Source organism: Aegilops tauschii, chromosome 2 (genome assembly GCF_002575655.3).
Source record: "Aegilops tauschii subsp. strangulata cultivar AL8/78 chromosome 2, Aet v6.0, whole genome shotgun sequence".
NCBI lineage: Eukaryota > Viridiplantae > Streptophyta > Magnoliopsida > Poales > Poaceae > Aegilops > Aegilops tauschii.
The window spans coordinates 411,149,496-411,162,385 of NC_053036.3; the positions used below are offsets into that span (position 1 = coordinate 411,149,496).

Below are 12,890 nucleotides of genomic sequence, written 5' to 3' on the forward strand. Positions count from 1 at the left end.
TTTCTTTGCTAGTAAATCAATGAACATGGGGATACATTTTTTGATTACCCTATCTGCTCTCTATCCTGAAATACACGCCGACTATGTGTTAATTGGCTCTGAGATTTGTGTTTGCCAAATATATTCGAGTACCTAACAAGAGGCTAATGAGAGACTTTATACAGAGTAGTTTTATCTACATCAGTTATGGTGTATTAGGGAGAACTAATACATTTTTCCAAGTCATTTCTGTCATGATTAGGATAGAGACTTCGGAGTCAGGACGTTTTGTTTCAGTGTAGTGTCAGGTTGTCCAAGCGATTAAATTGAAAAGAAAATCCTCTGATAAGATTAGCATATACGGTGTGCTTCATGCATCCAAGAGACCAAGACGTGTTCTCTTCTCTGTGGAGAGAAGCTGATTTGCATTGACGGCTAATGCTGATTCTTTGTGTTCCATAGTTTAAAAGGCAACCATTTTGCACTGGATAACCAAGTATTCTGCCAGGGTTAAATTTAATTAAGAATGTTGTTCTGCACTTTTGCTTATTGTACGCTCCTCCTTTTGCCCACTTTATTTTCCTAGGCAATGTACTCTGATTCAGCCAGGACATCACACGACCGTGCTCTGTTTCTTCTCAGGTCCAGCCTGATTCGAGCTTCCTGGACAGCCACAAGGCATGCCTTGGCCGCCATTGAGCAGAATGCCGCTGGTGGCCAGCGCCGACAGAGTGCCGTCTCAGCGGACAAGGGAGTATCAAGCGAGACATCATCATCATCAAGCGAGCATGGGAGTTTTTCCTGCAAGCAAGTATCTCATTATCCTTACCTTCATCTGAACCACACTTGCATTTTTAAATCTCTGAAGAGTCAACGTCGACCCCGGCGCTGGTGCAGGAGGTGTCCATGGGCAACGTCCTCAGCGCAAAGCTCGGCTAGGCCCCGGCCAGGCAGGCCTCTCTCCGCGTCGCCTGCCCAACACCGTACCCTGCACCACTGTCAACAAAGTCTGCTCGTCGGGGACGAAGGGTATCCATATTTCATCTCTTCACCTGCAATGTCTCCGTAGTTACTTGTGGCCGCTGCTAAAAAACTAATGTTGTTGCCTGTTGGCCTGCTCCTTGCTATCTGAAGTATATATTTTTTGTCTATCGCTCATTCGCTATCTGAAGAATTTTAAGAAGGTAATTTTAGTGTGTGTTTAGCTTTCAGTTTTTGCTTCTACTTCACAGAGTGGAAGATCGTAAGAAAACATTGGATGATCTTTAACAATTATTCTTAGAAGTAAACCTGAGCAGTATTTGATGATATATTGTGAGTCACTGAAAATGTATACTGTTTTTTCTTCAGGATATGGATGACTATCTCAAGGGATGCAGGTTTCTTCCCAAACTTAAGAATGAGATACCTGGTGAAACAAATGCTCCCTAGTCCCTACAGGGAAAGGTTGAGCAGCCTAGAGAATTTAGTACTGATCATGGTAAGGCCGACAAAGCCTGAAATCTCATTTTGATCCACGTTCAAAGATTACATGCTAGCATATATACTTGAAGTTGGCATGGAATATCAAAATTAAAAATAGACTTCACCTATTCCCTGTTTTGAAGAGCAGTGGGAATCAATTTTCTGATGTCCTTTGTTGGCGATTTCCCTATCCATGAAATGATAAATTTTGAACAGATGTTAACTGTCAAATATTTCAAGCATATATAGCTCAAATACACTAGTATTTCTTGAATGCACCAAAACTAGAAGATAGCATGAACACGTACAGCTAGGGTATGCATTTAGTAGGTGTTTTTCCGTTTTGAAGATTCATAATGGACTAAAAGAGAAAGATAATTGAAGAAAATACCCTACTGGATCTGCACGAGCGCGCGAACTAACAAGTTTTCACTTTCTCGACTGGGTGCAGGGTGATCGACGAGGACTACTGCGGCCCGATGGGAGTCGTGCTCTTCAACTACTCGGAGGCAGACTTCACCGTGAAACCCCGCGACCGCGTCATACAAATTATCGTCCAGGTGATTGCGATGCAGGAGGTCCCCAGGGTGGAGGACCTCGACGCCACCGTCCGGAGGTCACCGAGGTGGAGGACGACGCCACCGTCCGGAGTTCCTCAAGGTGGAGGACCTCGACACTTTGTACATACATCTAGAGAAGTGGTCTGGTTAGGTTGGTGGTGAAACGCTAGGGAAGGTACCAACCTTTTGATGATGGTTGTGTGCGTCCTCGTGATCTCTTCGAGTTGAGATGTTCAATGTTGCATCCATGAACACTTCAAGTGTTAAGATGGTTCTGTGAAATTTATTTTGCACTGGACGTGTCTCTGATCTCCATTCATGAATACTGCATCTATTTTTATTTTTTTAATTCCTAATTTGTTACTAATAGCGTTGGGAAAAAAGTGCCCTACTAGTATTTAGGATACTAGTAGCGCTGGTATTATAGGCACGCTACTACTACTTCATTAGTAGTAGCGCGAGTCTGTAATAGCAGTAGCGTGGGTGGCACACGCTATTACTAACAAAGTTAGTAGTAGCGCGGGTTTCACCCACGCTACTACTAACTATTAACTGTAGCGCGATACTAGTAGTGTGGGTACCCGTGCTGCTAGTAGCCTTTTTCCTAGTAGTGTGATGTTTTCTCGCACGGGAGAATATGAGGTGCCCCTGCACTGTAGATTCTATGGTGATACGAGTTCACGGAGATCTAACGGCTCACAGTAGGAGGTTTGAATGTTTTTGCAATATACGCCTGAGAGAGTTTGGGAATTGCGCAGAAAGTACAAGTACTACGCATGTGGCATCTGATCACAGATCATACGACCTAGATGCTCGTATCACCGTATCAGCTAATTAAGCTACGGGGAGCACCTAATATGAGTAACGATGAGCCGTTGGATCCAAGATGCAGCGGCACACACGAGGCCTAAATGTTTTATTTGCAAAAAAACCTTGGAGAGTTTGGAAATTGCGCATAATTACAAAGACTACTCCCAAGCCATTGAATCTCAGTTCCAACGATGTAAAAACTCGTATCACCATAGCATCTAAGCTGCGGGGTGGATGTGATATTCTATGCCGCTGTTATTTTTGTTCTTAAACTTGCAAAATACGTGTAACTCATGCCGTTACTTGTCTAACCGCGCAAAAAGTTTGTTGAAAAAAACCATCCTACACTGAAATATCGGAACAACACACGGGGTCCCACTTGTCATTGATCAAATTTGAACCTAAAACTAACAAATCTGAAAGACGAGATTCGAACTGGCAACCTGGACTACAAAGCGTAAGTCGATAGCCTGAAATAACAATGGTTGTTGGCTTTGTCCCATAACTTGATTTTATACAGTAGTATTACATTGAGTAGAGTAGAGGGAGTGCCTCGTCAACACGTGCATGACCGTTGAATCACTTACTGGTGGGTCCCAGGTCTGCGATCTCTCTCTCCTCTCCATCGTCTAACCTTTAGACACACGGGCACACACGAAGAGCGGCGCTAGCTTGCCGTGGTGTTATTATAACTAAAAAAAGCTTGGAAAATAGAAGAATTGCCTAGAACAAGAGACGTTGTGGCTGGTAGAGGCGGAGCTAACCACACCTATCCTCCGTGCCACGTTAGCATGATGAAGCTGTGTGGCTAGTGAGGTGTTTTCGACCGACTGGCTAGGTCCTGAGGTCGAACCATAGGTACTACTACGTCTGATACAGTATATTTTTACACGCACATTTTTCCTCCGTGCCGAGACATGGCACACCCTACCGTGCGGCTTCGGGGTCCTCCCGGGTGGTGCACGCATATATTCTTCCTTGCCGAGACGTGGGACGCCCTATCACGCGTTTTCTGGGTCCTCCTCGGTCGTAGCGCCGAAGCAAGTAAATGAGTCGTCAAATCACGAAAGACCACCTTTCCCGCCGAGTACATCAACGAAGCACGGTGTCTAGCTAGTTGGGCTAGTGCGACTGATTAGCTAGGCCGCCGCCACATTTGTTTTTTCACCCTTTTTTTATCTCCTTGCCGGCAGGTAAATTTAAATATCCACCGCGGAGTGGCAGGCACGGCAGGATTTTTAATTTTTTGATTGACGGGAGTAGGCGCGGCAGGATTTTTAATTTTTTTGATTGACGGGAGCAGGTGCGGCAGTAATTAGTCACGATGACTCCGCCTGTAAAACCCACTGCTCCCTGATGTGAGAAGTCGTCGACTGGTGTTTTCCCATGGTGAAAACCTAAAGATTCCCCGCTTCCCGGCTGGCTCCCTCCGCCTTCCCGTAGATTGCATTGCCTTTTAGCCGTTTCACCCCCTTTGCTTCCTCTCCCCATTGCTTCTACCTGGTGCCATGGCGGTGCAGCAGATCACGGAGTCTGAGGTGAGGCGCTTGACACAGGAGCTCGAGGCCAAGGATGCGGAGCTCAGGGCCAAGGACGTGGAGCTCCGTGAGCTCAAGGAGGAGAGGAGTGCCATGCTCCTCCGTTATGTGCGGGAGTTCACGGAGCTTCAAAAGCGGCAGGCGTCCACCACAAAGATGCTCGAGGCGTCGGCGGCGTTGCTGCAGAAAGCGGGAGATACGATAGGCCGTCAGGGGAGGCGGCTGGAGCGCGAGCGGGCCGATTGTGACGAGGTCCAGGATCGCCTCAGCCACTTGGTGAACCAAGTTGCCACGCACGTGTTGCGGCTGCGCGATGCCTACCCTCGTGCCAGCGCGACCATGCCGGCCATCGGGCTAAACCCATTCGACCACCCCGTCGACTTCAACGAGCCGCAGCTTCCTGACCTGGTCTCCTTCTTCACCTATATCTCCGAGGAGCTGAGCCGTCTCCGCGCGATGGTGGTGGCGGAGCTGGACAAGGAGGGGTTGCAGGTTGCCGTCGCCGTTGCCGGGCAAATCCTTTCAGGGCTCCGTCACCGGAATCCATTCGTGCCATTGGACGCCGTCTTTGACGAGCTGGCTCCCGTCGACCGGGAGCGGGCTCTGCGGGCCGTTGCACCCTGCATCACCAACGTCGTGCACCTCGAGAAGCAAAGGGACTTCGGTGGTGTTTAGGCGTCCTCTGCATGGGCATGTCCATGTCTCTACGCAACATGACCGTTGGATCAAACTCAGACGGTGCAGATCAGTCACTGTAACACAAAGCGTGTGGGTGTGTTTGGTTGCATTCTCATCTCAATATAGTTGTTCCCTCTTCGTGTATTTGTGTTAACCTACTAGTGTGGACTCATGCACCCTTCATGCACTCTGCCAAACACCCAAAAGTGGGTCGAGAAGGGAACTTTTGCTCCCATCCCGTGCACCCTTCATACACCCTGCCTAACACTGAGTCGTCGTGCTTCATATGGTTCATGTTTCATGGAGTACTGTAGCACCGTACTCTCCGTGCGCTGTAGACCTAGTTCTGTTAACATTGATCTCACCGTTCATTCTCGACCAGACAGTCTAAAAAGCGGTACTATGTTACATTACTGTTCATATAGTTGACATGCGCACAACATCATTTGTTATCGTCATATCTTACTACACTAGCAACAAGATTATGTAGTACTGACGTATGAACCACTGCACATGCCTAGTAGTAGGAGCACTGTGTATGTTCAAGTGGCTACCGTGTTTCGCACTCCTCCGTCATAAGAGTGGAAACGCTTGCTGTAATCATTTTTTCTTTAGAAAAAACAGTGGACTCGCTCTACCGTGCGGATCCTCCTCGATGGTCGTCGGGAACTTTGCTACTCACTTTCGCCGACGTGTGGGACAACCATCATCAGGGTCCACCAACCATGCACTAAATTACTCCATAGTAGAGTGCCCAACTGCACGGTAGACTACCCCGATCGAAGTGCCGCAGTAATGCCCAATGAGCCATCAAATCACAAAACCCCCTCCTTTCCAGCAGTAAGTTGGACGGACGAAGCAACCATCATTTCACTCTTCTCTCTCAGCTTCCTCTCTACCCAACCCTCGCTTCTCCCTCATCTTGTTCCTCATTTCTTCAAGAAAACCCCGACCTGCTTCTGCCATTGTTCTTCTCTCCCAAAGAAGGGAAGGTGGTGCATCAATGGTGTTGATTCTGGCCAAGGCCCGGTCTTGCAACCCCGAGACTGATCCTATAACTCCCTCTTTGTTCTTATTTTCGGTTTGTGATTATGGTTTCTTTTCTTTTATTTCTATTTGGCACTTTCTTGATGGACGCTGGAGCACCGGCCGAAGTGATGTCTATGGCTCTGGCAAAAACCGTCGAGGCTCATGGTACGAAGAAGCGCAAGCACCCCGCCGAGACTACCGCAGACAAGCTCAAAGCCATCACCCTGTCCAAGCCCCCTCTCCGGGATCCCTCATTAAGCAAGTCCAGGTAATACCTCTTCTTGACGATCTTTTTCTCGATCTTGATCGTGTTTTTTCATCTAACACGCAGTATTAGTACTAGTAGTACAACTTTCTGGGTGATCTTGGATGTGATTTTTGTGTGCCAAATGGCGGTTCTAAATTCCTCTTTTGACCAAAACATGCGAGAGGTTGACACTGATTTCTTATAGATTACTTTCAACTACTTTATTAACATCAATGCTACCTTTGAAGAGGGTATATTTGCATCAGTAACTTGTGTTAAGGATATTGCAAGTAATCCCTCTGCTCTCATGCCTTTGAAGACATGTTCTAGTGTCTTTGTTCACTCATTTCTGTGCGTATATGTAGTCATATATGGAGTAAAATATCGAAAATCATCTTATATTTCTGAACGGATGTAGTAATAAAATATTTGGTTTCTGTTTGAATTAGAACTAGGTCCGTGGTGGAGATGAAGTTCTCAAAGTCATGCTGTGTGAACTGGAAGACCTGAGGATGAGTTCTACTGCTAAACTATCCAGCTGCTGTGTCCTTGTCGCCACATGTCCTGAACTAGTGCTTTCCTGTAGCATTGTTGCCAGGCGTGTTCTCGAGGTTGTACTTGACCACAACAATTTCCTGGCTGTGCCTTCAATTACGAAGGGTGTGGTTCTTGTAAAGCTTCCCGACAAATCTGATGCGGCCTGTCTTCATCGTCATGTTTATGAGTGGAAAGGCCACTCTGTTAGGTTCTCCAAGGTTGAGGAGATGGTGATGGTGCCGGTAGACATCTCTCACGAAGTCCATGGCCTAGTCAGTTATGCGGGGTTCATCCCGTAGGTCGGTGGCAAGAAATAGTCTGCAGAGTTTAATTAGTGCAACTTTGCTTGTTTATAGTAAGTACTATTGTTCAGTACTTGATTTGTGTTTGTGAACCCTGTATTGTTTAGTACTGCAGCTTTTGGTGTGTGGTGAGTCCTGAGAACAGTCTATGTTAATGTCTGTCCACTCAATTTAGTCTGTATATTTTGAAGTATCCAGATCATCTTTTTTGTGAGGATGGTTTATCAATTATGGTTACACTCCAATATCTGTATGCATTGCAGGGTTTATCGCACCCACCAGGATTTCCAGTCCCATGGATGTACGGTCCATACGATTTGTCACGACCTTTGGACTGTCCTGCTTGTGGGAGTAGGTGGGGGCCCATCATGCCACGCGTAGTTGGACGACCAATCTTCTGTTTAGTACTTCAACATAGTGATTTCCTGGTAAGGATTCAATCGTATCACATCAAGTAAATCTTATTGATTTACTGTCTAAATCTTATTGATTTAATGTCATGTTTTCTTTCTTTTGCTACAATTTTACGATGCAGGTTTTGCCATGTGACATTCATCACAGAATAAACCATTTGGTTTGCTCTACGATGGATATTTTTGCAGGTTTCACTTATTATGTCGTGTCAGTAACGAAGGCACTGTCCATCACTTATATTACTGGAAAAAATTGGATCAGTCTATTGTCTGAGTACAAGCTGAATCGCTATGATGAACTGTAGTTTGGTTTAACAAACACGCCACAATTAGTCCTTCTCGCGTTTAAAAGAAATGAAGAAAAAGACTGGATCACGGTCACGGAGCCTAGTCAAGTTAGAAAGCTAATCATAGCAGATCAGACATGATCGCCGCTATCTTGCACATCGGTACCACCTTCAGCAACGGATCGAGCACCGGTAGTTGCTCTTGCACTGATAGCGGTAGCAGCTCAGTCTGATCCAGCTAAGGATTGGGCACCGACCGCGTCAGCGGATCAGGCTGATCTACCGGAGGATCAGGCATCGACACCGGCACCTGCTCCGACACCGGCACCAACTCTACAAGGTGCACCATCTCCGGCAGCAGCATCGGCACTACCAGTCGCACCGGCACGGGCACCAGCAACGGCTTCGGCACCTGCACCAACACTTGCACTTGCATCTGCTCCGGCCCGTGCAGCGGCAACGGAACCAGCAGTTGCACCGGCAACAGACTAGGCTGTAGTTCACACTTCATATACCAAAGTCCTTACAAAAACCGACATGTCCACCTTCTTGGTAAGCATTGGCCGCCCAAGTGCTTCATTCTTTTTTCTTTCCATGTTGTTTCACATGATTCATTGTGTTGATCTAATTGTTTGTGTATGTCTTCTTGTTTGCAAACAGAGAATTCCTAGAGCAACGAGGGAGTCGTTCAACAATCTGGGCGACCGTGGCCAAGTTTCTCTTACCATGCGCAGCCTTGGTGCGAATGAACCTGCTCAATATACCGTAAGTACAAATGATGGTCGCATGATGATTGATGTTAAAGGATGGTTAAGGTTCAAATCTAAAACATATCTTGCGGTAGGGGATGATGTCAAAATCGAACTTTCTCGGCAAGGAGAGCTGGTCCAAATCAACTTTGAAATTCTTCAGTAGCAGCACGCAACTGCCGAACTGAACTATCCTCCCAGAGATTTTGATGTAATACTCTGGCATGGTGAAACAAGTGTCCTGTGTGTATAAGTAGTACGACAGTATCGTTGATAGAATTGCAACTCTGATTGCTTGTTAGGAACTATCGTTTGATTTCATTCCAACAGCTGCCGTGCTTTATTCAATTTTGTGTATTCGCCTTGCGAAAGCATCTAAAACCAGCGCCGTACCGATCACTTGCAATATGAAAAGCGCTGAGGTAGAACACATGGGCCCCCAAACATGCAGGCCCACCGGCCTGTGGCCCGAAGTCCAGAACCGTGAGCCTGTCTGAGTATTTCTCAGCTGAACCCCCATAATGCCCGTGCATTGCACGTAACATCATGATGCATTTGTATGAGTATTTTATCTTGCGAGAGAAAAGGATGAATGGGGGAAGGCCTTATTTGCAAATGTGGAGAGGTGTGTGGGTACCTTTTTGCAAAATTGGCATAGTTTCCTTCCTATCCGTCAGATATAAATCGGACGACCTATATTGCAGGATGGCAGGCATACCATCATCACCAACTCGTCTATACCGTGTTAAAAAAACTCTGTTTTTTATAATTATATATGTTATATATATTCCCCTTGATTTTTCTTATGTATAAAGTTGTGATATAAAAGATCTTTATATTTCTTTACACAGGGAGTATCTCTCTGTCAAAAATATATTTATGTGTAACTAGTTACTCCTGTCTTTCTACTTCCTTTCGCTGATATGTGGGGCATCCGGCAATGGGGTCCACGTGCCATATACACCAAATTAGAGTGCACAACTGCACAGTAGACACACCCCGGTCGTAGCGCCGCAGTAATGCCCAATGAGTCGTCAAATCACAAAACCCCCACCTTTCCAGCTTTAGCAGTAAGCTGGACGGACGAAGCGGGGCCTGAATCCCCTTCTCCCTCGTCCGCTTGTTCAGAGAAAACCCTCGCTCGGCGATTGCATAGGGTTTTCTCATGGAGAACCTGGTACGAATTCTTCATCCATCCCCGATAAATCCAAGTCCCTTGGTCGCGGGTACTCCTAGGATGGCAGCCGCTGCCGTTGATGCATTTTTCTTCCTACTGAATCTAGTGTGTTTCATTTGCAGTGCCCAATGTGCGAGGACCCTACAGGTTTCTGCGCCCTCGGTGAGACGCCACACTTGTTCCTTCTCATCCTAACACAGGATTTTAAAACACGCACAGTATGTTCCTAGAATCCTCTTTTCTATCCGGGAGGGTGGGATTTTTTGAACATGCTGTCGACTAATTTGGAAATTTGGATTGCTATATTTTTAAAAGGTACTAGTACCATGGTCAACACTGACGTGAAGGAGGAAATTATTTCTAGATTTGGATATAGGGAATACATTGTGTTCTCATATTATTTTTCCTGCAGTGCATTCCTTGCTCTGCCAGAACACATGTCCTCAAGATGCTCGGCCTTGCCATAACTGAATACACCAGTTTAATGGTCATAGTGAAGACAAGCCATGGATATAAGTTTCGAGTTGGGTTCATGAACCAAGAAGATCGCTGCTTTTTTTATGGCCGAACTTGGATAAACTTTCTCAAGTGTTACAGACTGAAAGTTGGCGCACGAATGTTGATGGAAATAGCAGAACCTGGTCTCATCTTCACTGCGATCTTCCACCCCGACGTCATTCCAATTGTTCATCCATGTTAGTTTTGTATCTGGTTCTTGCTTCTTGCCTCGATTACTTCTTAATCCACCTATTTTGTCTAACTAATCACAATTTAACTTTAGAAGTAGCAACGAATCTCTCACGAAGATGCTACTTCTAACTAATATTTTCTTATAATTGGTGGAACGTGTAGGTTTTTTCAGAGTTAAGCAGGCTACTCGTTTGTTATTCTATAAGAACTCGGCTGATACTCATGGCACTGAAGTTGACCTGGATGACATCCACAAGTTCCTACACTTTATTGATCGTCTTGAGGTCCTTGTGGGGCGTTTCAATGGCGGAAGGTCACGTGGGATATGTGTGCCACTGCTGCACTCGTTGAACAGGTCCAACTGTGTTGAGAAACTTATGGTACGAGCTGTTTTCTGTTATATATGTTGTTCATAAACTCTTGCTTATGCACAGTTTTACAGCTGTGATCTTCTTGAAACAGGAACTGCCCAGGTCCATTGTTCCTATACAGATGCCTGACCATGGTCGGGTCAGACTTGCGCTTGGTCACAACATGATGTTTATGTCGACCTACTCCATTCCCCTTGGAGGTGAAAAGATACTTATTCATGGGTGGTCTCAAATAATGAAGGTCCGTCCATCTTGGAGAATAGGATAGAAGATTATGTTCCTGCTTTTCCATGGCTCTAAAGCGAATATCCTCTTTATTGACCACATTGCAAGATGAAGCCGCTTTCAGAAGGTTGTGGATGCGCGGGGTGGCGCCTGGGCCTTGTCCGGGGCTTGGCGGCCTCACCCTTTGGTTAACTGTAGGCAAAGTAGCACTGTTCGAGGCGTGCTTTGTACGGTTGAACCTATATAAGTACTCATACTGCTTTCAGCTATGATTGTTAAGTGCCCCTGCTGGTTTCAGTTAAGGTTGTTAAGTACTCCTGTGAAACATCTCCAACATATCTACTTTTCCAAACACTTTTGCCCTTGTTTTGGATTCTAACTTGTATGATTTGAATGGAACTAACCCGGACTGACGCTGTTTTCAGCAGAATTGCCATGGTGTTATTTATGTGCAGAAACAAAAGTTCTCGGAATGACCTGAAACTCCACGGAGATTATTTTTGGAAATAATAAAAAAATACTGGCGAAAGAATCAAGGCCAGGGGGCCCACACCCTTTCCACGAGGGTGGGGGGCGCGCCCCCTGCCTCATGGGCCCCCTGGAGCTCCACCGACCTCAACTCCAACTCTATATATTCGTGTTCGGGGAGAAAAAAATCAGAGAGAAAGATTCATCGCGTTTTACGATACGGAGCCGCCGCCAAGCCCTAAACTCTCTCGGGAGGGCTGATCTAGAGTCCGTTCGGGGCTCCGGAGAGGGGAATCCATCGCCGTCGTCATCATCAACCATCCTCCATCACCAATTTCATGATGCTCACCGCCGTGCGTGAGTAATTCCATCGTAGGCTTGCTGGACGGTGATGGGTTGGATGAGACTTATCATGTAATCGAGTTAGTTTTGTTAGGGTTTGATCCCTAGTATCCACTATGTTCTGAGATTGATGTTGCTATGACTTTGCTATGCTTAATGCTTGTCACTAGGGCCCGAGTGCCATGATTTCAGATCTGAACCTATTATCTTATCATGAATATATGTGAGTTCTTGATCCTATCTTGCAAGTCTATAGTCACCTACGATGTGTTACGATCCGGCAACCCCGAAGTGACAATAACCGGGACCACTCCCGGTGATGACCATAGTTTGAGGAGTTCATGTATTCACTATGTGTTAATGCTTTGGTCCGGTACTCTATTAAAAGGAGGCCTTAATATCCCTTAGTTTCCGCTAGGACCCCGCTGCCACGGGAGGGTAGGACAAAAGATGTCATGCAAGTTCTTTTCCATAAGCACGTATGACTATATTCGGAATACATGCCTACATTACATTGATGAATTGGAGCTAGTTCTGTGTCACCCTATGTTATGACTGTTACATGATGAACCGCATCCGGCATAATTCTCCATCACCGATCCAATGCCTACGAGCTTTTCATATATTGTTCTTCGCTTATTTAGTTTTCCGTTGCTACTGTTACAATCACTACAAAACCCAAAAATATTACTTTTGCTACTGTTACCGTTACTTCCATACTACTTTGCTACTAAATACTTTGCTGCAGATATTAAGTTATCTAGGTGTGGTTGAATTGACAACTCAACTGCTAATACTTGAGAATATTGTTTGGCTCCCCTTGTGTCGAATTAATAAATTTGGGTTGAATACTCTACCCTCGAAAAACTGTTGCGATCCCCTGTACTTGTGGATTATCAAGACTATTTTCTGGCGCCGTTGCCGGGGAGCATAGCTCTATTCTTTGAGTCAGTTGGGATTTATATCTGCTGGTCACTATGAGGAACTTGAAAGACGAGAAAACAAAAATTTATCCCTCAACTAC

General features: G+C 45.8%; 1 long non-coding RNA gene across 1 annotated transcript; it reads left to right on the plus strand.

The window, feature by feature from the left end:
* The first annotated feature begins 622 nt into the window (after positions 1-622).
* On the plus strand, positions 623-3,280 carry LOC109756322 (uncharacterized). Its single transcript, XR_005769956.3, has 3 exons — positions 623-1,008; positions 1,330-1,459; positions 1,895-3,280. It is a non-coding gene; the product is annotated as an uncharacterized lncRNA (long non-coding RNA).
* The last annotated feature ends 9,610 nt before the right edge of the window (positions 3,281-12,890 follow it).